A 27,620-nucleotide genomic window follows, 5' to 3' on the forward strand; every position below is an offset into this window, starting at 1 on the left:
ACACCAAAGCTGAGGGCGAACATCTTACTTGTTAAGGATTTTGAATATCGCTGCCCAAAGCTTTGTCAGACTACAAGGCTTAAAGTCCGTACGCGGCGAAGAAGACAGGTGGAGCGTCCTCTGGTGGAGGCTCATGATCCCACAGTCCAGCTTCTCTCACAGGGGAGTCCTGAGAACCAATTACAGATCCCCCTGAGCGGGGGTCACCTCCATGCTTGCTCTTCCCAGTGTTCTCCAAGCTGAATGATGCTTAGGGCTGGCTGGGTCCTCTTAAAAACCCCATTCTGGAACTTACCAGACTACTAAAAACGACGTCCTCATGACATAGAAAACATGTAGTGCTGGATGCCCTCTTGCCTCCCCAAGTCACAGATGAAGGCACGGTCTGCGGTCTGCTGGGATGGAAACTGGAAGACTTCCTGTGGGGGAGTTGCCTGACTGTAAGTGCCACTTACAAGCTACGGCCTGTCCTCAGAAGTGAGCAGTGACTGACAGGGGAGACGGCAGATCAAGTCCCGCCTTAGCCCTCTGCCCTTCCACATCAGCCTCAGACAATCCCAGCGCTAAGGCAACATTGCCCCTTACTTTTCCAAAGTGATCTTGATGGGCACTGATGTTTTTATGATTATTAATAAAATCTCGAAGGTTGGGTTTTATGGGCACATGGGGACTCTAAAGAGTCGCCCTTTGCCTTAGAAAATTGTGTATATTCAGGATGATGGAGGAAATCTTAAATTAAAACGGTCGAGTGGAAAGCGGGGCATGGGGGTGCAAGAGGCAGATGTTGAAGAATCAGCCATGTTTCTGAAAAGATTGTTTCTCCTCGCTCCCCAAGCTTTCCTGGGATGTGTTCCTGGAGATAGCTTACCCCAGGAAGTGTGGCCGAGGGTTAGGTGGGTGGCCAGAAGTCCCCTTTGGGAAAGAGAGTCATTAGGTAGTTGGTTTGTTTTGTATGGTCTTCTCTGTACCTTCTCCCTCATCCTCCCTCACTTCCGTTCTGTCCACATGCTCTTTGGAGTTTTGTGGATCCATTCACCAAAACTGCGAAATGGAAGTGACTCAAAAAGAAACCCCACTCCCTTTTAACATCCAAATGAGAACGGGTCAAAAACAGACAAACCCGAGGGGCACGATGGGTGCATATTCAATGGACAGGGAGAGCAGACCCCTGACATCCGGTTAGATGTTAACTTCGTAACTCATGTGGGTATTAGGGAAGACATTCCGTAGAGGAGTCTAGAAAAATGTAGCTCTGCTCAACGCAAGGACTGAACCAGCATCGTTCTGTTCCTTGTTGCTTCAGAGAGTGGGGGAAGCTGGGAGCTAGAAGAAGCCTCTTCCCCCTCCCCGTATCTCTGCACTACCTTCCCCCCTCTCTTCTCAGCTTCTAGACTTCTCTGAAGCCCTGTGTTTAAACTAGAGTCCTGGGAAACGTGGTCATTCCCAGTACCTAATTACATGTAGATCAATTAACACTAGGCCTTCGAAACGGGATGGGCACAAACTGGGAAGTCAGTTTTGGTAAGGAACGGATTTGAAGAGACCAGGTGAACAACGTCCGCTTTAATGCAGTTCCACACCAGCCATGTACGTCTTCTCTAACACAGTTCCACACCAGCAATGTTTCTGTTTAGATTTAGCATTAATTTTAGAAACCGTAAAACACAACATTGCCAAATTGGTTGATTGGAAATAGTGCTGCTCCCCAGAGGTCAACACTCCGCTGTCCCATACCAGAGGCCAGAAGTTGGAGGCCTCTGTGAGCTGGGGTGAGACAGGCCCAGGGCACACCTAGGTGAAACATCCCAGCATTCCATCCCCTGTTGTGTGTCTGTGAGTTCACTCGAGTGCCTGTGCTTCTGCGTATTGTAAAATTGGCTCTGCTTGAAAAGGGGGTGATATTTTTATCTGGGACGTTCTTTTTAGCTGAAGCTATATGGAATATTCTTCCTTAAAGTGGAGTTTGGCCATTTTAAATAATATAGTTAAATTTTCCTGAAGGGGTAGGGAATTGTTAGGGACTTTAAGAAGTTGACAGTATCCAATTTGCAAGTTAAAAAAGGGAAGAAAAGAAGGAAAGAAGGGAGGAAGGAAGAAAAAAAGAAAGAAGAAAGGAAGGAAGGAAGGAAAGGAGGGAGGGGGAGGGAAAAGGAAGGCGGAGGGAAAGGAAGGGAGGAAAAGGAAGGAAGCAGAAAGAAGGGGGCAGAGGGAGGAGATGGATTGCTTTGTGATTTTGAAGTCAGAGCAGCACAGAAGAAACACTTAACCTTTCCTTAAATAATAAATACTGTCTGCTAAGTTGTTGAACTTTAAATCCTATGATAAAGTGGCACTTGCAGAGGCCGTACACAGTCAGGATAAACAGTTTCATTCCCATGGGGTTTCTGCGTAAGAGATAGGAAAGATCGTCTTAGCAAAGCATTGTCTAATAACACTCGGTAGCCGGCCTCTTACAACATTGCGATTTTTAATTTCCGAATCACATTTTGTGAAAATCGTTAGCAAGCAGGGTTCAACGTGTTAGTCTCGACGCGAGCTGACTGTTCATTAAAAGACTTACATCACAGAGAATTGCTTAATGGGAATTGAAACAGCTCCTGTTTTTAAGGGGGGCCCTCACTAGTAGGAATGTCCCCCCAGAATGCCAGTGAGGTACTTCAGATAAGCATTCAGAATTACCTCTGGCTAAACAAGTGAGTCAGGAGAAAAGGAAAAGAAAAAAGGGGAAAAGAAGACTTTCAGTCAAGACCCCAGCGGCAGGAGGGTAGGATTTGGAAAGGCTCGGAATTTGAGCTTCTGGTGTTTTGTGAGCCGCTTGGTGTGGTTTGTTTCACCCAGCAGCTCTTCTAGATTTTAAACCTTGTTGCAAAGATAAATAAATAAACATTCAGGCATTCAGGGGGAATTTGACTTCTTTTTCTCTTTTCCTCATTAGAGTCGGGTTGTTTCTCCTCCTTGCCCTCGAAGCCTTGCTGCTCCAGGCTGATGCTTTCTAGAAGAGAAGGGAACAAGCGAGCCTCCTTCCACCTTGGGTGGGGCTTCCTGTGAATGTACTTAGGAATGAACGCAAGTCTTCCTTAGCCAGCATTTATGAGGCCCCACCACTGGGGCCACTGGTAATGAGAAAGAGGCATGGCTTTGATTTACTCTTGTCGTTTAAATAGATTTAAATCCACTGAAATGGTTTTGTCCCAATTCTTCTATCCATTTTTTCTCAGTTCACCGACTTCTCAGAAAAGCGGTTCCCACTGCTCCTGACAGTTTCCCCCGCTCTGCCAAGGCGACTGGGAGAGAAAGTTTTGTGCTTTTTTTTTTTTCTTTCTTTGTCTTGCTTTTCCACTCCTGAAGCCCTCTGAGGCCCTGGGGAAATCCTTAGCATGCACTTGGCCAGTATGGACCGTTATAAATAAAATACAAATCAAAGGCATCATTTCGCTGCCTCCTTTAGGTTTCTTAGGCAGGAAAAATGTTCTGATCACTGAAGCCATTTCAGGGCCTGAAATTAGAAAGTAATAAAAAATATCACACTTTCCCTGGTGGGCAGTGCATTTAATTGGCTACCCAGCAGGGGTCCGGCTCTTGAGTCAGAAGTGCTTACTGTGTGGATCCCTGCTTCCGAAGGACTACATGCAAACACTACCAAACAAGTTTAAAAAAAAAAAATAGCCAAAGAAAACAGGAAGAGCAGAGGCGAATTCAGAGATGGCGGGAGAATGTAAAGGAAGGAAGATGCACGCATTCTGAATTTATTTAAAAATTTACTACATGGGCTGTTCGTGTTTGTGAATATGTGTATGTGGGGCCCTCCCCATGACACATTTGGTATCTTTCAGATTTACTCTGGCGACATGACTTTTTTTTTTTTTAACGTAGAAAATAGACTGTGTTCGAACACTTCTGGATGTTCGAGGTTCACCTTTAAAAGCTGAATTTTCGGGTCACTCCTAGCCTAAGCAGGGCATGCTTGGCGCTAGAGGAGGAATCTGGATGCCCCGGGAGGGTTAGGATGGTCCCCAGCTTCAGCGGGACCGCAGCCCTTGCAGCCTGATGCTATGCTGCCACCTTCTGTCCCAGCTACAAGCAAGAGGCAGCTCAGCTCTGGGCTGGTTCCTTGAGCTTTTAGTAAGGCGGATTTCATGGATCCTGCCTGTTCCCAGAGCAGAAACGTCCGCTGCAGGCTGCAGGCCTGGAGTTTGGCTTCTTGAAATGGCCGCTTTCGGAACGAATGGCTACTTGTTCGGCTTGCCCCTCCCCCCTCCCCCTTCCAGATCTGGAAGTTTCCACAGGTAGGAGACCTGGGGATGAAAGGGAAGCAAAGGCAAGGCCTTTTGTTTCAAACACAGCATACGCCTATCTACACCATTGAGCTGAGTGAGGCCGAAGAGCGAGAAGGAGCCTTGACTCATGCGCGGGGCGAGATCTGGCACCCCGGGAGAGGTATTCCCAGGAATGAGCCCTTGGTGAGATATTTAAAACTTTGAGTGGACAAAGCATTAGACCCTTCCCCACAGGGACCAAGGCTATAGTGGCTCTAGGGACCTAACCTTAGTGAGCACAGAGCCCTTCCCAACTCTACTTTTTAATGATTTTTCAATTGACTTCCCATTCTATAAAAAGTATTGTGTTCCTGCTGGAAAACCCAACGGCTCTGACATTCAGTCTGAGGTCAGGCTGGCTTCAATACAGTTTCATTTCTGTGGAGCATTAAAACGACCCTGTCTCTACTTTCTTTGAGCAAAGAGCAAGTGAATTCACATAATTAAACCTATAAATACACGTTTTCGACAGGACATGGGAGGGTCCTCCCTTGACTACCAGCCAAAGCATGACGCTCAGAGTACCTGGGACCTGCCAAGAGGTCCTTGGCAAATCCACAGCCACTTCTGGCCCCACCAGTTTTAATTCGCTTGTCTCACTGGTCGGGGTGGTGGTATTCGATGCCCCTTTTGAAGCTCTGGGCAAGGCTGTGAGGCTAGAACAATTAGTTTAATTTGCGTTCCTCGCCAAAAGTTCCCTGGATAGATTTTATGGTCTCTACCAGACAGCAAGAGACAAAGAGAGGGGAAGAGGCAACATAGGCTGTCATGCTTAAAGGATCTTCTCTGGGGTGGCTTGGTTCTGCTATGAAGCGGATCACAAGGCGCCCATAATTGGCAGGAGTAGAGTTTGGACCGGGTGGGGCCAAGTGGAATACGCCCGTTAGGAGAAACCTCTCAGGAACTTTGAACTGTTCTCAGGGAAAAGTTTAGAATCCCACACTCTTCAAGCTACCACGTGACTTCTTGGCCCCATCCTGTGTCTGCCCTTGAGGCTCTGAGGCTCCTGAAGGCTGGGCTGTCCTTGGGAACCTCAGGGCCTGTCTGGGTGCTCAGCCCAGATCCCAGTCCTCTCACCTCATCAGTCCGGCTCCTCATCTCCCTGTTCCCGGCCACAAAGTCGCATGTGGAGAGAAGCCTTCCCAGAACCTTCGGCTGGGTCGGGCCTCTGGAGCCTTTAAGCCTTCCTTGGAAGCCAGGAGCTTCCTTGGCTCCTGTCCCACCAGAACACATGTCATAAAGACGGGACCAGAGGCCCAAACTGTTAACGCACTGTCGGCCTCCTTGAGAGAAATGCTCAGACCAAGCAGGCACCTCCCTTGCACAGTCTGTAGGCCTGGCTCCCCGGGCCTGTTCCTGGCTCTTACGGTGTAGCTCTAGGGTGGGTCGATAAATAATAGGTGGAATTAACGAAGCTCATCCTTCAGGTAAGGAATGGCAGTAATGTGTCCCACCTGGAACGGCCGCCTAGAGGAAGTAATTTCCTCCCATTTTTTTTTTCTTTTTAATCGTGGAGAAGGTTCTAGGGGCAGTTTCCACAGAGCGTGCTCCTGAGAACAGGACCGGTATCTCCATGTCTTAAGATGAGACAGTGCATAGCTGTGGTAAGAAACCTTAGCATTGTGGAACTGTAAAAGACTAAGATATGAGTGCCTCTTTTAGCTTCCACACAGCCTATGACTTTCGGGGAGCCATCGGGAGCCCTGTGTGCTTTCTTCCCCTCAAGACCATTTCTTTTAAACATCTTTCCTCAAGTTGAGATGTTATTTCAAGAGGTGTTTTATTCCACACAAAAAGGTATGTTGATAAAGTCCCCGGAAGGGAGCTGAAGTCCTTTAGCTGGGGCTCTTGGGCAAGTATGGCGGTGTTTCTAGTCAGTGTTTACTTCCTGTGAACCGTGGGTGATTCCATAAGGCGCCTGCAATCCAGCACATCTCCCACTAGCTTCCTTTCTCTAGGCAGTAGAGAACCACGACTACTGGGTCTGTCACTTAAGACATACCAGGAGATCCTAATAAGGTGGAAAGTGTAAGTAATTTAAATGCATTTATACCCAGTCATTCCTAAGTCATGCGGCTTAGTCAGGGGTTCTGTTGCTGTGGTAAAAACACCGTGGCCATAAGTAACTTGGAGAGAAGAGAGTTTATTCTAACTTACAGCTCCAGGTCGCAGTCATCCGTGAGGAAAATCAGGGCAGGACGTCAAAGCGGGAACTCTGTAAGCAGAAAGTGAAGCAGAGATCAGAGAGGAACACTGCTTACTGGCTTGCTATCCAGGGCTTGCTATCCAGGGCTTGCTCAGATTTCTTGCTTATACAACCCAGGACCATCTGCCAAGGTTGCCCTGCCCACAGTAGGCTGAGTCATCTAACCTCAATTATTGATCAAGAAAATGCCCACCGACTTGATAGCAGGCCAATCTGATGGGGACATTTTCTTAATTTATGTTTTTTTTTCTTCCCAGATGACTCTAGCTTGTGTCAACGTGACAAAAAGCTAACTGGGATATCATACGAGATCTTTTATGTCACGTTCTCTCTTCCCTCCTCCACGTTTCTTATTGCTATCTCCATGGACTAGCCCCTGGGGTCCTTACTGAGCATTAGAGATGAAGGAACCAAGAATGTGTGGGCACAGCCAAGTGAGCAGCATTTGCTGCTGCTGGTTGCTGTGGCCAGTTATCTGGGAAAACGACTTAAAGGGAGGAATTATTATTGCGGTCTCCTGGTTTTGGAGGCGTTAGTCCCACTGTAAGGAGGTGTGCCACAGTAGAGCAGTTCACTCCATGCCAGCCAGGAAGCAGAAGAAGGGGCTTTGGAAAGAGCCAGGCATGTCCCAGTAACCTACTCTCTCCATCTAGGCCTCACTCTACATCCACCTCCAATGCCATCAGTAGATGGGCCCATCCATTAGCACAGAGCCTTCAGGATTCGATAGCTTCCGGAAACACCCTCACAGTACTTCATAATCCAATTGAGTAAACCATGAAGATCAACTATCAAAATACCAGAGCCTCAGACAACTTGGCTCAGAATCCTGTAAGCTAAACAACAGGGTAGTCCCTTCAGCGTCCGGGTAAGCTTGACACTGCAGGACTGGAAATCAGAAATCCCACCTTCATCCCCTCACAGCTCCAGCTGGAAAGCCTTTGCCTCTGAGTCTCACTTTGAAGTAGCAACAGAGACAGTGAGATTGTGAGGGCCGCGGAATGGAAGCCCAGTTATACCCGCTCAGTCAATGGTCTATGACTTTTCAATGTGGTTAAGGCTGGCTGAATCCCTGAGAACACAAGTGGCCAACAAGGGTTGGGAATAGGTGGAGGCGAGGCTGTCCTTCCTAACAAAGCATCTACTCCACGCCTCCGTCTCAACCCATCTCCAGTCACGTGATCATCATGCACCTGGCTCTATGCCCACAGACTTTATGTGACTACTTAAAAAAAAGTTCTTATCAAGTAATTTGTATGAATAGTCAAGTAATGTAGAAAATGGAAACTCAACACAATGTTAAGATATTCACCTCTGCCCTTTCAAGACTCTTGGCCTTGAGGGTTCTAAAAAGCAGATTAGAAATTCCCTAACATTTAAAACCAATTTTCCAAAGAGTGTGAAAACACCATCCTTCCCTCAGTCCTGCTGAGATGTTGGTAGGTAGATAAAATAAAGGCGAAATCTGTTGACGGAATCGGGTGAGCATTTCCAAACACAGCAGATGAGGACCAGATCTCTCTCCTGCTTATGGCTGTGCAAACTTCGATACCACACAGGGGTGGGAAAGGGGGTATGGGGACCTTCTTTACAATGTCCTGAGAATGTCAATTTTATTTTATCTTTCTTAGTGAAAAACATCCCAAAGAATCCCAGAGAATGAATGCTTTTCCTCTCCTCCTCTCAGGCCTCAGCGATCACGTGTGAAATCTCACACGTATTCCCACTCACTGAGGTGGAGTCAGGAGACAAGGCCATTCTCCATGTGTTTGTCAGATGTGCCAGAATTTCCAAAGCCGAACGAGACCAAGTGTAAACCTTAAGGCCCGCCCTCTGTCTGTCCCTCTCTGTGTGTTCTCACCTCATCTGCTTGTTTGCCAAGTGAACAGACCAAGACGCTCAATTCTAGTTCTACGCAACTCTTAACAAATGAAGCACCTTCCCCTCAACCACTGAAGAGCCACTGACGTGTATTGAGCTCACTTTCCTCAATATAGAATGGGTCCTGGCAGTAGAACTCAGATGCAATGTGGGAACACAGGACATCATGGTGCCAATTGTGTGTCGTGGGCTCATGAGCTGCCTTTTCTGGCTTAGTTTTGGTGGAGTGGATGGCATTCAAGGAATTCTTTGTTCCTTTGACTGTCTTGGCAGCTGGCAATAGATATCAAATGATAATAGTACCCAGGTTATCCTCAGTGCATCCCAGACTGACAGGCACTTCATGTTGAGATCTCTTTTGTCCCTCTCAGCCACCATAACTGAGCAAAGATCCTGTTCCCGTATCACAGGAGTGTGTATTGGGACTCAGCAATGCTGAGCCACCCTGAAATCCCATCACCTAGTGGTGGGGCTAGGGAGTCCTTATGCTCTACACAGATCAAGGCTTGGGAGCTCCCCATGGACCTGCTGTTCCCAGAGCAGAAGATGGACTTCGAGGATTGACCCAAGCCACCAGTTGCAGGAGCACATTCTGTTAGAGCCCTGTTTTCAGTTCCACACTGCCTGGTGTGGTTATGTGTCCTCCTCCTTCCTGAACAGCAGCCTGTCACGATCTGAGCAGAAAGCTGACAGTGGCTGGACCAGCTGGTATGTCTGTGAGGACTGCCATGGGCAGGCAGACTGACATTCAGAGAGGAGGAGGCCGTCCCGGGTGATTTTTTTTTTTTCAAAATTGTTTTTGAAAAACTGAAAAATCAAGTCCGGTTAGTGTCTCCTGTTCTGGCAGGAAGGGTTGTGGGTAACATCAGACACAGTGATCCCGACGTGCCCCAGGGTAGAAAAAGCTGAGAGAGAAACATGATTTTTAACCTGCAGGAATTTGAAGAAAACTGACACACAAGACTTATGCTGGCCCTTGGTTCCAGCAGCTGAGGCTGACCAAAGACCCCAGTGTTTGCCGTGACCCCGGCCCTCACCCTCTTGGATTTGCTAGGAGACACACTCAGGTATGTAAAACCCTCCTGCAAGGCCAGCCACTTGGTTGTGATTTGCTTAGAATTCCACCAGCTGAGGTCCAAGAGCTGCCTTATTTAAACTGTCTTCAGTCTGAAGTTCTAGAAGCATCTTCCTACCTGTCAGCTGTTTCCTCTCTTTCTAGACATTCCAGCCTGCTCGTCTTGTGATCACTTAGGGGCCAGCAACGCCATTCCATGAGCCATTGGCTTGTTGATGAATCTGAAACAAATCAATATTTTCTAATAGTAAGAATGCTGACCCATGCACTATGCTAAGAATTTTATAAACATGGTTTTAATTAATCCTTAGACTAGTTAACTTGATAGAAATACGTTAGTATCTGCACTTTGTAGATGAGGAAAATGCTTGAGGAAGCTAGCAACCTTGCCTGAAATCACGCATCAGCGGGGAGAGGTGAGATCCGCACACAGAACCTGCTTGTTCTGTGAACCACTGAGCCAGGTGAGAGCCTCCCAAGCCATAGTGCAGCCTAGAAGCAGCATTTCCCTTTTGACTTCAACTGCAACTCTGTAACTTGTCCCCTCAAGCTTGTCAGTGCCAGTGCCTCCCCAATGACTGTAGATAAATCTATTCTACACTCAATAACTCAAGTCATTCTGAGAGTCCAGCCACGACTAAACGAGGTCAGCCTTCTAGAATTAGACAGGAAACAAAAGTATTCAAGGATGAAAGCCCCTTCTCTGATTCATGTGTTAGCAAATAAAATACATTTTTTTTCCTGACTGAATTTGTATTTGAGCAAGGAATATACTTTACAGTGCAAAATTTGGGCTATTCTTATCCTCAAAAAATTAGTCACTTTTCGTCTGAAGAGCAAATGTTAAGATAATTTGTGTCTTAATAAAGATGCACTTAGTTTTATTCTGTGTGCATGGGTGTTTTGCCTGCGTTTATGTATGTGCATCATGCAGTGTCTGCACAAGTCAGGAGAGGGCACCAGATTCCGTGGGACTGGAGTTGTGGATGGCTGTGAGTTGTCCTGTGGGTGCTGGGAATCAAAATTGGGTCTTCTGGGAGAACAAGTGTTGTTCCTGACTTCTGTCCCTCCAGCTCCCACAAACTGTCTAAAGTGTTATGCTAACATCCCTGCTAGAATTCAAAGTAAGCATACCTGAGTCAACCCAGTGAAGGTTCAGAGTCTGGGTCCAAGAGCACTTCAGAGACAAGGGTGATATTGTCACTGATAATTACAACGGTTCAGCTTTGGAACACTGGAATTTACGGAGACTTTTGTTATCTGTACGGACTGACTTAACAAATCTGGAACCAGGGTAGCTGGAGTGTGCTTAATAGGAGACTTGACTAGCAGGATTCTCAGTCCTAGCTACATGTTGGAATCACATGAGGAGCTGTGGAAATGGCTCAGCGCAGCCCTTGGGGCTCTGGAGTAAGTGGTCCACAGAGAGAGCATGCTGATATTAGCACCCTTTGCATCCCGTGGTAGAGACAAGACAGGTGGTCCAGGAAGTCAGAAGAGAAAGTCAGCTCTGGGCCTGGAACGTTCCCCATAGTGTCCATGGAAGAATACAGAGCCCAGCAGGGAAGGCTCAGATTAGAAAGCAAACCTACTTTAATAAGGGTTCTTAAATGCTTTAACTTCCCTTCACTACCAACCAGACGTAGTGGAAGGAAAGGTTAATAGGGCAGAGGGAGATGCAGGCCTGTTTACAAAAAAAAAAAAAAATAGTTCTTTTGGGCGACTCCAGTCTCCCTTGTCAGGATATCAAGAGTTCAGTTCATATGAATCAGCGGCAGGAGCTCCACCCTCTCCCAAACACCATTCATGGACCAGCAATTCGTTCTGATTCAGAAGAAACCGAAAGGCTCTGCTGTCAATCAGCCCGAGGGAGGAAGCTGTGGGGATATCATGAGAAGATTTTTGGTGCTTTCCCCTCTGTGAGGTCATGACACATGACGATCAGCGAAGAAGGCAAGGTCAGCCAATGCCACTGCATTGTCAGCAAAGACCAGCATAAGAAAGGACCAGCAGAGTGGCAAGGTGAACCAAGGCCACAGGGTGGTCCACTGTCTGTTGGGTTATACTTACACCCCTTCCAAACATCACGTGTTCTCTCAGGCTTTCACTCTAGCAAAACATCAGATGCCCCTTTTCTAGGCAGCTTCCAGAAAAATACCACGTGTCTGTTTTCAGCAAAATCCTGTCTACTTTGGGGCAAAAACATCCTCTCGTAAGACAATTTCCAGAAAAACATCACATGACACAACTGAGTTTCCAAAGAAACCAGAAATTTCCACTCATAGTGGGTAGAGGGCTGGGAAGAGATCGGATTGGTTAAGAGCAGAGGGAAGAGAAAGCCAGGCTACTGGACTGGCTCAGCCTAGACAGTTGGGGAAAATAAAATAAACTGTGCATGCCAGTGCAGGGGATGGACCAGTCAGACCAACACAGCACAGCACATCTAAAAGTGTGACTACCTTTTTACTGTCTGCTTTTGTTTCTCTGTGGGAAGGAAAAAGTATGCTGGGTCACAAAATTCAGGAAAATACAATTAAAATTGACAAAAAACCTTGACTATTAACTCATCATTAAAGAGACAGCATTTTAAAATTTCTGCTGCTATTTTTTTTTTTGCCCATTGGATGTAGTTTAGAGTGTCACATGATTTTGTCTGTGTGTGTGTTTGCGTGTGTACATGTGTGCACAGGTGTGCACAGGTGTGCAAAGGTGCATATGGAGGCCAGAGGCTGGTACTGGGCGTCTTCCTAACTCAGTGTTCCACCTTATTTTTTTGAGACATGATCTCTCACTGAACATTGAGCTCACTGTGGCAGCTAGACCGGCTGGCCACTGAGCCACCAAGTAAGTCCCTTCTGTCTCTGTGTCCCAAAGTTGAGACTACTGGTGTACACAGTTACATGTGGCTTTTTAACATGAGCACTGCGCATCTGAATTCAGTTCTGTGTGTGGCAAGCACCTGACCTGCTGAGCCATCTTCCCAGCCCACTGATCTCATGGGCTTTATTTAACATCACGAACATTTCATGTGTCGTTAAGGAGTTCTTCATGAACACCTGTGCTGGCTGCCACGGATGTGGCATTGCCTCTTTAGTGCAAGGCTCCCGACTTTTCTCCTCACATTAGACATTTAGACTGTGTTATTCTTTTTTTATGTGTTTGAGAGGGTTGATCGTTAAGAAGAGAGTGGAAGAATACAAAGTTTATGTGTTCCTCTAGTGACCTATGACTGAAAGAATCCACAGGTGGTGGCTTCCAGCTGCGCTCTTTCAAATCCCTGAGAAGAGCCTTGACATCTTTAACATCCAAACTAGGTTTCAGGTTCTCTCTCTCTCTCTCTCCCTCCCTCCCTCCCTCCCTCCCTCTCCTTCTCCCTCCCCCTCCCCCTCTCCTCTCCCCCTTCCCCTCCCCTCCCTCCCCCTCCCCCTCTTCCCCTCCCTCTCCTTTCCCCCTCCCTCTCTCTAGCTCCCAAATCACAATTCTTAACAAATAGACATACCAATTCTTCTCTGTGCAGAGCTCCATCTGGCCAAAAACTACTGTTGGGACCTGAGATATTTTTAACACCCAATTAAATTGGTGTAATTGGATAGAATTGCAACTTCTTTGCCTCCAGCTGTGAACTATAATCTGTTTCACACCTGAGTGTTGTTTTCCTTCCTTTTTAGTGCTTTCCCCAGAGTTGTGGAGATGGGGTTCAATGGAAGCTCACATTCTTGGTCCTCTGATAAATAGATTATTTCCCCATCATGTTGGAGTCACGGTGGTTGTCCCCAGTAAGTTAACTCTGGTCTCTGAGACTCCGCTTTGAGCCTTGGCTTTCAGAACTGAACTTTCTCTGGGGCTGCTAGTTAATGGGGAAGCAATGCAGAAAAGAGCCTGCGCCCAGAGAGAAAGCATTCAAGTCTCAGCTGAGGTCATAGCTGCCCTCCGTGGATGCTCACCAATTCTATGGATATTGGTGATCTATATTGAATTATTGTGTGTCACTGTGCCTGAGCATGCTCCGGAATCACCCAGGGGCACTGCAGGAGACCCTTCAGAGGCAGAAGGCTTAGGCTTGGAGCTCAAAGGGTTTCTAGATGCTGCTGTTACTATGGGGACCAACTTTAAGAGTGACGGAGTCAGATTTTGAAGTTTTCTTTTTAAACACATGGTTTGACTGTGAGACATCGACAGTCGCCTGCCATCTTCCTCAGCCTTAGGGAGGGCATCCCTAAGCGGACCTGCAATCTCTCTTCTCTTTTCTTTTCCTTTAAAATTGGCCAAATTTGCTTCATTGTGGTTCCAAAACAGCAGTTTAGACCCTGATTCAAAAAGAAAAAAAATGTGCCTCCTAGACTAATAGCACTTGATTGCCTGGAGTCTGCCAGAACTTTGAAATCTCACGGCCCACCCAGAACCCTTGAGCTGGAATGTGTGCTAAACAGGGTCCTAGATGAGTTGCCTATGCAATTCAGATTGAGAAGTAAACCCTGGGCCACAGAGTGACACTGGATTTGACTGTCCGTGCACTGAAATTTCATCCTGTTATGTTGCCGATGAGAAATCAGAACTTGCAAAAATCAAACATTATCCTCTTATAAGGGGCCGCTTTTTCTGGGCTGACCGTATTGACAATTTACATAAAATGTCAGTCAAAACACAACAGAGATGACTGATTTTTACCACATCTAATAACACCACCCCCACCCCCATTTCTTTTCCTTTCCCTTCCCTTCCATCCATCTTTTTTCTTCAACGTGTTTACCAAAACAGAGTCTTACTGCACCACCCCAGCTGGCCTTGCAGCCCTCCTGCCTCTGCCTGCCCAGTGCTAGAATTACAAACATGAGATCACATCCAACTACAACTGTATTTTCGGTGAGTCTAGAATAGAAACTTTTGGACTTGAAGAGAAGGCGTAGTGACAGTTGACTGACAAGCAGAAGGGCGAGAATACATAACTTTCACTGAATGTCTGTTAACACATAGTGGTCTATTCTGCCTCTGCTAGGCTGGGGTTTTGGCTATGGGACCAGTATCTACTCACACATATTCTGCCCTGTACAAATCAGGACCACAGAACCTATGGTTACTACCTCTGCAAGCCCTTCATAGAGACTTGCTTTCCCATTCTCAAACATTGCCCTAAAACTAGTCTGAAAGCAAGTTCAAATAGAAATGAGCATTGGTTTGGGACCTTTTGAGAAGTTTTGCACATTACCATGCTACTCTTGGTAGAAGATAGAAAGGAAAAAGGACTTGACCGCAGGGTTGAAATGGACCGTGGTCATGAGCCAACTGGCAGGTCTGAGTCTTGGCAAATAGAGCCATTTGGTTTGGGAGCCTGGGACAGAGATGAGAAAAGGGTCTAATAAAGGAGCCTCCAGAAGGAGTGTGGGCGGAAGGGGTAACCAAGGTGCAAACATCTTTGATTTACATGCAAACCATGCCTAATTTTATCTCTCCCGCCACTATCCCAGTTTTAAAAGAATCAGAGATGGGTTCTTAACTCTTTTTTTCATTATGCAATCCTTAGGGAAACTAGTTAAATCTATCTCTCACCAGATGTGAGTATACACTTGGGCTGTGCACATCTGTGCATACAATTTCATGGGTTTCATAGTCCCAGAGCACGGATGATCAGGGAATCCAAGGAGCACATGTGGAGACTTCTCGATCAATGGGTAAGTCAGTGCTTGTGTGAGTCTCACAGCTGGGTTAGTGGTGAAAGGGCTTTCCAAATCCCCGTGTAAAGGTCTCTAGAAGGCCTCAGTCTGTCACTGATAGGTGTGGAAGATAGCCTACACTTGGGAACTGAACCTAACTGAGCTTAAGCCTCAAAATACTGTCTTGTCTGTGCGTCTTTGAGCATGAAATGAAAGGTCTAAATTGATGTGTTTGATTCATGCATATACAGTAAACACCTACTATGTAAAAGACTGCTCTAAGCACAGGACAAAACAGCCAACCAGATATCAGCCATGCCTTTGGGAGAGCCACGGTCTAACCAAGAGACAGAAGAGGAACACGTGCTAATTATTACGAGTCGCTGCTTAATGAGCATGATAAAGGTTAGCTTGAGCTCTTTTGGAGAAACTGTACTAAATAAATGATTAACTTTAATACTATAAATAGTGTTAAACCCTCATGTTGATGAATAATTAAAGGTGCTTTCGTTATAGACACTCCAAGCTCAGGGCACCTCCGCCATGCTGCTCCTTCCCGGAGCAGTTGTCCCAGCTTGGAGCCACAGTCGTCCCACGTCCCTGTGGGGTTCTCCTGCAGTTCACGTGTGGCAGATCCTGCCTCGCCTGTGGGAGATGTAGGATGAGCTTCCTGGAGCCCAAACCCAACTCTCCAATCAGAGTCCTCTGTAAATACTTACAATGTCCTCTACACGCTCTCACATCAAGTGCTGGGGATAATCAGAAAAACTAATGGTATCAAACCTGCCCTGTTTGATGCTGTGATGTATATCTTGATGATTCATTTGGAAGGCAAGCAATGGAGCTGAAGGGAGTGACTGAGGTGCCCTTTTCTAGACTAAACAGGGCCAGCATCACTCTGGTTTTCAAACAGCCATAGCACAGCAAGGAACGGTGGGGTATCCCATTTGAGGGTGATTCATATTCAGCACGTTTTTTTGCGTTAGAAGTGTTACCTTCTCTTGTAGGTTCTGGGTAGTTGGGAGCCTGTGCATAGACCTGCTGACTTAATCATATTTGCAGAGGAAATGGAACTATGATGGGGCCCTCTAGGGTTGTTGTAAAGGCTGTTGGCTTGAAATATTTCTAAGTGTCCATCGGAAGGATGCTAGTGGGATTCCCAGAGTTGGTGGCTGCCATGTCTTTAATGTGTCTCCTAAAAGTTTATGAGTTGGAAAGGTAATCCCAAACCTATGTGTTGGGAGCCTGTGGAGATGGGGCCTATGGGTTAAACTTGGGTTAGATGAGTTAGTGCCTTATGGGAGCAGGAGGCCTTTGCACCCCACCCAGTATAGAATTTCTGCTGTGCTACGACACCACAGGGAAGCCCTCATCAGAAGCAGTCCCTCCACCTCAGACTTAGTGTTCAGTACCACAAGACAACAACCCTCCCTTCGTAATTACACAGCCTTAGATATTCCATTATCAAAACATAAGACAAACTTAGACCTGCCTCTCTACTGTCAGAGTCAGAGAAGATTTCAATCCTTTCTTCTCCCAGCCTCTTTTCTGGGAGAAGTATCCCAAACTATCAGGATCTAATCACTATGCTGACCAAGACTGAACCCATATTAGCATTTGGAGGGCAAGAAGAAAAGACAAGAAGAAGCAGGCATGCGGGCAGAGAGGCATGTGTGTAGACATAGCCATGGAGAGGCATGCATGCAGGAGGAGCAATCATGCAGAAGGAAAGTGATGCATGCAGATGTATGCATGCATGAGAAGGAGAGGCATGCATGAGGAGAGGCATTCACAGACATAGCCATTTCCTCCTCAGAAGCAAGCAGATGAAAGATTGCCAGTAATTTAATGATTTAATCAGGCCAGAAAGATGGCTCAGCGATTGAGAGTACTTTCTGCTCTTGCACAGATCCCAGATTCAAATCTCACACCAGGCAGCTCAACTACTTGTAACTCAAGTTCCTAGAGTTCTGAGACCCTCTTCTGGTACCCAAAGGCACATGCATGCATGTGGTGCACATACACTCACAGACACACAGAGACAGACACAGACACAGACACAGACACACACACACACACACACACACACATAAAATTTAAATTAGATGATGTCTTCATTCTAATCTGCTCTGATTTGTGCATGTGAGCAGGTTACCCACCCACCCGGCAACTACAGCCATTTGTACTCACTATTGGAAAGAGAAGTTCATTTTCACCAGAAGGTGACCTTTCTAAAATTTTACGTTTGGGTATATCAACAAGCCAATCGTCATCAGTCAAAAGGATTGAACCCGCTTAGAAACCAAATCAATCGTTGGCACCAACCTCCTAGTATGGGCAAGTAGCAGGCCCTGTTTCACAGCACACTTCATCACAACATGAAGTCAAGGGGTTAGCATTGCCTGTGCCTCCTGGGTGTCTCTGAGTTCTGTAGGTGAGGGCTCTACTGTCCAGGACAAGCTACTCTCTTGGAGATTTCAAGCTTGTAGCCTGTTGCACTTGCCTGTGTGAGACTTGCTCCCTAGGCTTCTCTGAATGGCTTGGGGGAGTTTATGCTGTCATGTCAGGGAAACTGAGATGTTACATGGATGTAGAAAGGTGTTTTTCTTTGAGGAACTTGGCTGAGTATTCGTGTGGATCTGAATACCGACCTGGGCTGGTTACTCCAGCAGCAGAGACCACAAAGGAAATGCTGGCATAGAGCCTGTTCTCATAGCATAAAACAGTACTCGTTCACAGGGTCATCTGCCTGCTGTGTGGCTGGCCTGGCCACAGAGAGATCCAAGGCTTAGCAAGAGCTGTAATCTGGTGGAGTAACAATTTCCCACCTTAGTGTGAAACACTGGGATGATTTCATCCCACCCTGATTCTCCAAATGAGCACTTCCCTGGGACTGAGTGCTGTTGAGTCTTTGTCCCCAAGATTCTGTAGTTCTGGGATTTCTAAGCTCTTCCTACCAACTTGGTCAAATGGCTGGGCGTTCATAGTCTTTTGGGACACACACTGCAGGGAAGGTCCACAGATAACTCCAGTAGGAGAGAGTAAAAATGGCCATTCTTTAGTTTATATGTAACAGAGATGAGTTTTCCCATTATATATCATCATACAAATAATGAATATTTGTACCTAGATGGTGAGATGTGCCTGTATCATGAGTACCTCAAACTATCTAAGCTTGAAGGAGGATAGCAAACACTTCTAGCATCTTCCCCCTGACCCAGATCAGGGAGTAACAGGCAGTCATCAAGTGAGGGTGATGGTGGACGGGTGGGTGCATGGAGCTGTTGAGCCTACATTGGCCGTACCTCTTCTGTGGTGCAGTCCAGTGAGATGGTAAGCCTAGTTCAGTACTCAGTATTCAGGTTTTGTTGTTGTTTGATTTTTTGGTTATCATTTTGGTTTGTTTGTTTGTTTGTTTGTTTGGTTGGTTGGTTGGTTGGTTGGTTGGTTTGATTTGGGAGGTGTAACCTGGCTGAGAACCAAATTAAAGTTGTAGGCCCCATATGTGAAAAATGCAAACAGAAGCAGGATGTGCTGACCGTCCATAAGCACTCACTGGGTGCCAGGCATCTGTTCAGTGCTGTCATGAGTTATTCATTCTTTGACCAATCCTGGAAGGCTTCTGAGTATTGCCAAATAAAAAGCGTGGGAAGGCATATGACCCCTATATCATGAAGAGTGACTCATGGAGCTAGGCAAGGTGGCACATGCCTTTAATCCTAGCCCTCAGGAGGCAGAGGCAGGTGAGTGTCTCAGTTAGAGACCAGCATGGTCTATAGAGTGAGTTCCAGGACAGCCAGAGCTACATAGAAAAACCTTGTCTTGAACATCCTCCGAGAGAGAGAGAGAGAGAGAGAGAGAGAGAGAGAGAGAGAGAGAGAGAGAGAGGACAGAGAGGACAGAGAGGACAGAGAGGGAAAGGAGGGGGGGAGGGAGGGGGGAGACAGACAGACAGACAAATGATGGGACGACCACAAGCAACAAGAGTCTATTCTCTCACAGTTCTGGGACTAGATCCAAACCAGAGGTCTGAGTGGAGTAGTGGCAAGTTCTCATGGTCTTTGCAACGTAAGTTGGTTGCACACCTCTGTCCTGGCTTCTGGGGTTATTGGAAATCTTTAGCACATCTTCACTGGCAGCTGAAAAGCTCCAGTCTCTGCTCTCAGTGTCATGTCTCCCTTCTGCCACTTCCTCTCTCTGTAAGTATCATCTTCCATTTCCCATAAGGCTGTGCTGTTGATTGTGTTAAGCCAGCCCAATAATGACCTCACGTTAAGTGGATTCTGTATGTAAGGATTTTATTTCCAACAAAGGTCACCTCCGTAGTGGTGAGACAGGGGTCCTCACAGGTGACTTTGGAGGACACAGTCAACCCTTTAACACACAGTAGGCAGTCCAGGTCTGGATTCAAAGAGTCTAGTTCCTGCGCCTCACTCCTTAGTCGCCATGTTGAACTCCGCCCTGGAACCTGATGTGCATCCACTTCAACATCTGCGTCTTCCTCACTGACGCGTCTCTGATTTCCACATCCCCCACATGGTAGGAAAAGGGTGAAAAGTGTCCCCTCAGTCCCTCCAAAGGCACATGGATGCCATTCACGAGAGGCAGTCTCAGCATGGCCAAGAATAATCTTAATCCCACACTGAAGATGCATGAATGTACCCCTTGCATTTGGACAGCAATGGTGAGCATTTGGGGCGCTGCTGGATGAACCCCTCATCACAAATCTCCACTCACAGGTAAGAGCAGCTGTTTGAAAGGAACAGCTGTTGGCAGGTAGGAAAATAAGTGTGCCTGTCCCAATCCGACGTCTCCTTGAGACCTTGAAACTGTTTAATCCATGGGCTCATGCTGGTAGACAGACCTTGAAGGATCAAATACCAGTTCAAATCCTGACTTCTAACCCTCTGTGCTCTATGTTCCTTCAGGGCAGTTCCTCCCTGATCCCCAGTACCCTATTTGTAAGGTGCTCCTATCTCCTGCTCTTTCTTTACTATGGCAGAGAATTGAATGCCAGGGTCACATCTATGTAGGAGCAAGATGAGATGCCGCTGTGAGCACAGCACAGCACAGCACAGGACTCCAGGCAAGCGCCCAACAAACAGCCATTATTGAGAACAACATTCACTGTTATGGTAATGGCTTGGGTCAAAGACACCAGAGCAAACCAGAGCTGTGATCAGAGGCGGGCTTAATAAGAACATGTAATGCGGCCCCTTCCGTTGGGTACAGCCCTCAACAACAGCCACAGAAATCCTTTCAAGAGCAGCTCAAACGACTTTGAAATTGCTCAGCCTCTTGACACAGGGCCCGAATGTTTCTTGAGAAATTACATTTTTAGGGTCTGTTATTCTCTCGACAATAGTTCAGGAATCCCAAAAGTGAGGTGTTTGATCCTTTTTTTTTCTCTGAAGGCTGAGATGAGGAGGAAATGGTGTTCAAGGTCAGAGTCAGCTATGAAATCTGTTAGGAGAGAGAGAGAGAGAGAGAGAAAGAGGCTCTGCAGGAGGGTGAACCCCCTGATGAGGAATGAAACTGGAGCCCAGACAGGATGTGCTTCACCCACACCTCTCACCAAGAGGTCTGCGGAGCTCTATTCCTGCACATTTTAATGACCTCTGCTTCTCTTAAATACAGGTCTCCGTGCCCAGGCTGTGGGAATTCAAGATAAGTGTGCAGTGACTGGGCGCTGGGCTGTAGCTCTGGGCAGGTTTGTGTCTGTAGGCAAATTACTTTATCTCTTCAAAACTGTGCTGCCCCATCTACTTAAAGAACATTGGGCCAACTGACAGGGAGACTCCGATCCGGCCTTCTCTACCATTGTTCTGCCTACCTCCTGGTGCGCAGAGGGGTTCCAATGCCATCACCGAGGCCCATCCAGCCCCTATGGAATTCTAGGCAGAGCGATGGCAGGTCTACTGCAGATGAGCTGGCTGATGCCACTGTGGCCCTGAGAGACAAGGTCTACTTCTTCCTCCCCCTCGCCAGGCTCACAGGGTAAAACAGTACATGAGGTTCTGGGGAAAGTCTAAGGACCAGGCCTTGGAGCAGAATGCTCGATGACAGGAAGACTTCTCTCCCATCACAGCTGTGTGCTCACACAGTCTCTTAGCCCCTTCATCACACGTTCAAGAAAGGACCAATGAAGATGTTAGAGAAGGGGTAATGGGAACTTTTGTCCAAAATGGCCTTCTCTGCATGTGTGTTGAGCACATACTCTCCAAATATCTGCAGAGGCAATATTATCCTACCCCGGGCTGACAAGACGATATGTGTGTGCTTCACTTCTTGTTACCTCAAATCCAACCCGGATGCCAAGTTCTCCGTCAGAATCCAGAACTCAGGGCAATCCGGGAAGGCGTAATCTAAGCCCTGGGTTGACTGGTGGCTCCTACCACCTTAGTGTGGCCTTATTTGAGTGCAGGTCCTTGTAGACTGGCAATAGGCTCATACCACGTCATGGTGCTCCCGTCCCAGTGACCGCTGTCCCTGTATGAAGGGAAACACTGGGACACGGAGAGACACAGAGGGACAATGATGCAGGTGTCGAATGCAAGCCAGAGAATAGCAGGGATTCTCAGCAACCACAGGAAATGAGACAGCAGCTCTGGAGCAGTCACACACAAGCCATTCAAATGCATAACGACACTATAAATTATTACGCCTAACCTCCCCACAGCATGAAGAAGGGATCCTGCCATCTTAAACCTGCTCTGCCCACAGCTTCCCCTGAAGACCACATCATTGATCTCCGTTGAGAATGCATTAGGAATCCTGGAGAAAGTCCACAGTGCACAGAAGACAGTGTCACTAATCTGCTGACATTTCCCTGCTCTGTCCCCAGGATTCTGGTGGGGGCCATGAGACTGCAAGGCAGAGGTCCTTAACAGTCATCCTCCCTAGAACACTGACTGGAAGCCAGGCAGTTGCAGGCAAACCAGGATCCAAGGCTGCCCTGGTCAGGGAAGTACACTCTGCAGATATGTCTTAATACTGGGAGCAGGCAGGGTAGTGGGGTTTTGACCAGACTCATAGTTGTCTCTTTGTGCTCTTTGTAGGGAAGCTTCGATCCCTCACTGGTGTCCACACAGAGCCCAGCATCTCTGGGTCATAGCTGAGATCATCTATCCACCTTCTCACTCATTTACACGTATTTATTCAGAAGTATGACAACAAACTTTCAGATAATACCCATGAGCTATTAGAGACTTCAGTGTGAGTGATCAAATCTTTGCTTCTCATTAGATTTTTCCAGTTTCGAAACTATTACGAGTCACATTTTCTTCTTCAAAAACTGTTGAAATAAGAAATGACCACTCTCTACCATTTTAGGTTCAGATTCCTGTGAGCTTTGTAAACACGGTTAACATGTTGAGCTTGCAAAGGACGAAGCAGTTCCAGAAGTTTCTTTCTTGATCTACAGAACCTGGGGGAAAGAGGTAGTAAGACCCTGGCTGGCTTTAGCAGGGTCTTCAAAACAGCAACCACAATATGGTGGCCCTTTGATTTTCAGTAGAGGAAAATGTAGCTAACAGCCAGGAGAAACTTGCAGAAGCACACAAGACACTGGCTACTATCTATAGCCCTTTGGGGAAAGAGAATCAATCATTTTGATTGGATTGATCCAATTCTTGAGAAAAACAAGAATGCTGGTCAGGCTCTGGGTTGTGACTTGTTATTCTTCTTGTTGTTGTTGTTGTTGTTGTTGTTGTTATTGGTGGTGGTGGTGGTGGTGGTGGTGGTGGTGGTGGTGGTGGTGGTGATTTATTTATTTTTGTCTTCATTGCTAGCTAGTGGCTAACTTCACCTACACTCACTTGGGTTAGCCTCAGAGGCACCCTGGAGGATATAAGATGGAGAAATTTTGACGTAAGTTTCCATAGCTTCCATTGATTTTTCTAGATCTCCCGATCCCTTCTCCCCTTCTGTCTGCCGTCACTCCAAGCCCTCACTAGTAAGAAGGCAGGGCAGATGCTCTAGGGAGAAACTGATTTCCAGCGGCCTCAGTGAAAGCAAAGAAGGATGAATGCAAGCAGGACCTGCCTTGCTTCTGCCACCCTCAACATTCCCCCTGGGTACAAACAATGGGCCACCCCCCCCCATCTATCAGAGTCCACCAGACCCTCTGTCCTAACATGTGTGACTTACGATCCCAAGCTGGGTTTCCTATGTGTCCTTCTGTCATGTCTTTCAAAATCAGTTTTCTAAAGCAGGGAGGACCACCTGTAGATACTTAGGTGTCAAAGGGGACTAAAACGCCATCCCTGGGGTCACACTCATATCCCAACACACACAAATGTACTCCCGGGGGTCTTCTGCATAGTGGACCACCTACCCTTCTGCAGCTGAGGTTCCCACTTTTCCCGTGGAGCCTTATCCCTGTGTGGTGTGACCCACACCTCATCCTCTTTGGGACATCTACTGTCCCTCTACCTACGAGTCTACCTGTGACATCACTGCCCATCTCAGGGTCACCTCACCTCTGTCATGGCTGCAGAGCTGCCTTCCTCTGTCTCAGAGTCTTTCTAGAGGCATTTCCGCTAAAGTGTCCTGAGGTGAAGGTCGTCTCCCATTTGTGCAAGAATATACTCAAAACATCTAGAGCACTGCTTCACTCTTAAACACAAAACCAGGCCTTTTCAAAGGCTCCCTAAAGAGCCAAGAATATGCCCCGTATGAAGAAGGACACCCTTAGTCCCAGTGGTTCTTAAGCAGAGAAACACCAATTGTTCAGGCTGCCGGAGGGAAATCGTTTAAGCAGTGCACCATCGGGGCAGCCGCAGTATGCAGACGCTCCTATGACGCGCTGAGGGTTCCTGGCCAAGGGCTCGCTCAGACAGCTCTGGTACCTGGTCAGCTCTCTTCTGGCAGGGTCAGTTCTGCAGCCATCAAGGCCAACACTAAGCACAGATCATTTGTGCGTGTAGAGGTGGAAGGAAGGGCACCCAGCTGCCTCCTGCCTGGGAATTGTGTCCCAGTGGCTTCGTCAAACCAGTCGCCTGGAGGAGTGGTATGTCATTTATACTCAAGGTCAGAGCTTATCACCAGCATCTTACTCTGGGCTATTAGTCTGACTCTTTAAGTGACAGGAGCCAAAAGCCAAATGCTGAGTCTGTATTCTGATCACTCTTGAAGAGGGTTGGTCTTAGGAAGGTAACTTGTGTTGTTCTCTTCAGAGAAGAGATTTAAAGCAACTTGGTAGGACGTAGGCTTCTATGGTCAACAAGGCAACATGTCAGCAGAATGTTCAAGCAGAGACTGAGTATACCATTTATGATCTTGAAAGTCTTAGTGTGCTAAGGGGTATTTAAGTCCCCTCCCCATAACCCTTACACTATACTCAAACTAGCCTTGCACATGGGGTTGGCCCCTCTATTTACCTTCTGAAAATTTTTATTGAGAGCTCATTGGGTGTTCTTCTGGGTAGTAGGAGGACTCTCCAAAGCTAAAAAAGGGACAGAAGCAATTGCATGAAGGAAGAAACAGGAGGAAGTGGGAGAGGGCTACGGCTGCTAAACATAGAGAACTTGTTATTCTTAGGCGTGGCCTTTGGTCTGAAAAGAAGAGACAGCCCTTGCAGACAGAGGGGATGGCAACTATGAGGACTGTGTGAGTTGGGAATAATTCTGTGTGGTGTTGGACCTGGCAATGGGAACAAGGAGACAACTAGATGTGGTTGGACCTGCTGATGGGATCTGGGATCTGCAGGACTCTGAGGGCTGTGGCCAGGAAGTGAAATTTTAGGCTAAGAACAATTGGAAGTAACTAGAGACCTCTAAGAAGGGATGACATCATCAGATGGACCCAACACCATCATCCTCCCATACGGGACAACTCTGTTGCTGTCGCTCTCAGAAGCTGAGACTCTTCTTTCTCAAGGCAGACTGTCGAGGAAGTGAGATCTCTGCTGGTGTGTCTGTGGATGTAGACATGGAGCCTGGAGTACTGTTCTGCGACAGACGGTGCTTTGAAATTCCTTGAATATATTCCCAGCTGATTCCTGCCTGTTTCAGGTTATGTGCGGCTCACTCGAGCTGTAATGAAGGTGGCCCTTATCAGTCTGAGCTTGAGCTGCCTTAATTAGACCAAGATTCTCTATCTTTAAATTGGTCTAACATCAAAGCTCGAGTTATAATTGCAGGTGATGTGTTTGGGAGTTGCATTGTTATGTAGAATACGGCTACCAGCAGGTTGTGTGGGAATTATTGAAAAGCAATTTGTAGGAGAGGTCTGTGGGGGAAAGGTAGATCACCCCACTAAGCCAAAAGAAAAAAAGAAGCAATAGATAGGTAGCTGGGTGTCTTGGAAAAGCATGTTTAACAAGAGTGGCCATTCAGTCTTTTAGCAACTCTATTTTACTGCACATCTGGTTCAAGCCACTCCTGACTCTGACACACATGGCCCTTATGGTCTATGTTGTTAGAGGTAATTATTCGTTTGCATTCAACATGGCTGGCTGCGGGATTGGCTTATGGGGGAGTCAAAATAGGTTATCAGGACAGCTCAGGCAGCTGGAGGCAATCCCTCAGCCACTTAACTCCCCACTCTGAGTTCTGGACTAGGGGAAGCTTACAGAAAGCATTTGTCTTGGGCTGACTCTTGGGGACAGGACTGCCAGTAAATGGGGAAGGTAGACATCTCTTTGACGTACGGATTTCAAGTCTTTAGGGCAAAGACTCTAAAGTGAGATGTGACAAACGTGGATGGAATTGAAGACCCTCGTGCTAAACGGAATCAGCCAGACACGGGCACGCCACGTGCTCTCTGATCCACGGGAGCCTTCCCTTCCCTGAACATTCAACTAGACAGGAGGATAAGCTTGATTTTCTTTAAACAACCCCAGTGAAGAGCTATGAGCACAGCATCTCCCATGTCTGATGTGCTTATTGTTAGATCTGTTAGCCTGTGTGAGAGGCTTCCTCAGCGAACTCCGACCTTTGGTGGCTAGATAAAGTTCTGTCTCATCTACCACAGTTCAGTCCCAGCAACTAACTGTTGGTTTCAGTGTCTAGGGTTAGGGACAGGGGCCACCATCTGTCAAAAGATGGGAAATGCCCTATTGATCAGCTGAGATTTTCAAGTCCAACTGTTCAACAGGATGAACGCTGCTGGCCTCTGGGGAGATAAGTGACCTCTCGCCTCTTAAATTGAGATAATTTCCCACAGCCATGAGGCAGTTTCATCTCCAGAGGGTTTGGACAGGGGAATGGGAGGTCAAGTCAGTCACCAAGGCAGGATTCCAGGCCTTTGCTCCAAACCACATTCACTTTTCTAATCAAACTGTGTCACGTGATTCCAATTATTTTTCCACCCTCTCTAAGAACAGTGGGCCATGGAGTAGGCTGATGACCTGTGAAATTTCAATTTAAAAAAAAAATGAAACTGGTCTTGGTTAACTTGAACGTCAGCCCAGCCCATTCTCTGGTCTGGAGCAGCTGGAGAAAACAGCAGCCAGAAAACCAGGTCGAATTTGATGGCCAGTTTCCCCACTCCAACCTCGGTGGCCCTGTAGCCCAAGCCTGTATGCCAGTGACCCATGGCGAATGCCCCTGAGACCACTCGAGGCAGAGTGCTGTATCCCCACGTTCTCAGGCTTCATGCTACTGAGTGCAGTTGGTGCTGGTATGTGAGTCTGGGTCACACAGACACAGAGCAGCTGTGAGTGAGTCAGGACCTATGGCCCTGTGACTTCCATTCCCTCCCCTTTCTAGGGAACATTGTTGATTGGAGTCTGTCTCCATCGATGTGTATGCCAGAGAGGAAGCCTGCAGACTCCACTGCTCCCTAGGGGGACAGTTCTCTTGTTCTCTCTGGGGTTCTGCCTGTACGTTCTTTGTCTTGTTTGAGTTCGTTCTTTAGCAAACTCCTCAGCTGTTGGGAAATAGTAGAGTGTGAGTACAGGTATGTATGTCCAAATACCTGGTTCTTAAAAACATGAGTTTACATGGAAAAGACAAAGAATGAACTAAGGCATGATGGTATATACTCACAAAAGACCCTTGTTGGGAGAGAGGGAGGTATTTGTTACATTTTTGGGTGTGAGCCTAACCTTTAATGGCTGAGCCATCCCTCCAGCCAGAGGGAGGCATTTCTTTCAGTGTTGTAACCACTGGTAAGTGGTTTCTGTAAATAAACCTTCACCTTTGCTCATGTTAGCAACATTGAACCTCTCTCTTTTTCTCCCTCCCTTCTTCTCTCTCCCTCCCTCTCTCTCCCTTTCTATCCCCCATCTCTCTCTCTCTCTCTCTCTCTCTCTCTCTCTCTCTCTCTCACACACACACACACACACACACACACATACACACACACCTATGGAAGCACACTCACACAGCAAGCACCACACACAGGTGTGCATTCATGCACAAATTGCCCAAAGAGATGGACCAGTTGGGAAGACAAAAGAGCCATAGGAGAGGACAAGAGTGAGCAAGAAGTGACAAGGATGAAAATACAATGTGTACATTCAGTAAAATGCCACATTGAAACCCATT

The 27,620-nt window shown here is 47.1% G+C and overlaps 1 long non-coding RNA gene across 1 annotated transcript in view; it reads right to left on the reverse strand.

The window, feature by feature from the left end:
• LOC103691380 (uncharacterized) overlaps positions 1–27,620 on the reverse strand; it is a 55,284-nt gene that overhangs the window by 17,637 nt on the left and 10,027 nt on the right. The window contains exons 2-3 of the long non-coding RNA XR_015653738.1: positions 9,597–9,699; positions 6,474–6,531 (exon numbers count right to left, since the gene is read on the reverse strand). This is a non-coding gene — a long non-coding RNA (uncharacterized LOC103691380). The remainder of the gene's footprint in view (positions 1–6,473; positions 6,532–9,596; positions 9,700–27,620) is intronic.

The sequence above is a fragment of the Rattus norvegicus genome, chromosome 1 (genome assembly GCF_021556685.1).
Source record: "Rattus norvegicus strain SHRSP/BbbUtx chromosome 1, alternate assembly SHRSP_T2T, whole genome shotgun sequence".
Lineage (NCBI taxonomy): Eukaryota > Metazoa > Chordata > Mammalia > Rodentia > Muridae > Rattus > Rattus norvegicus.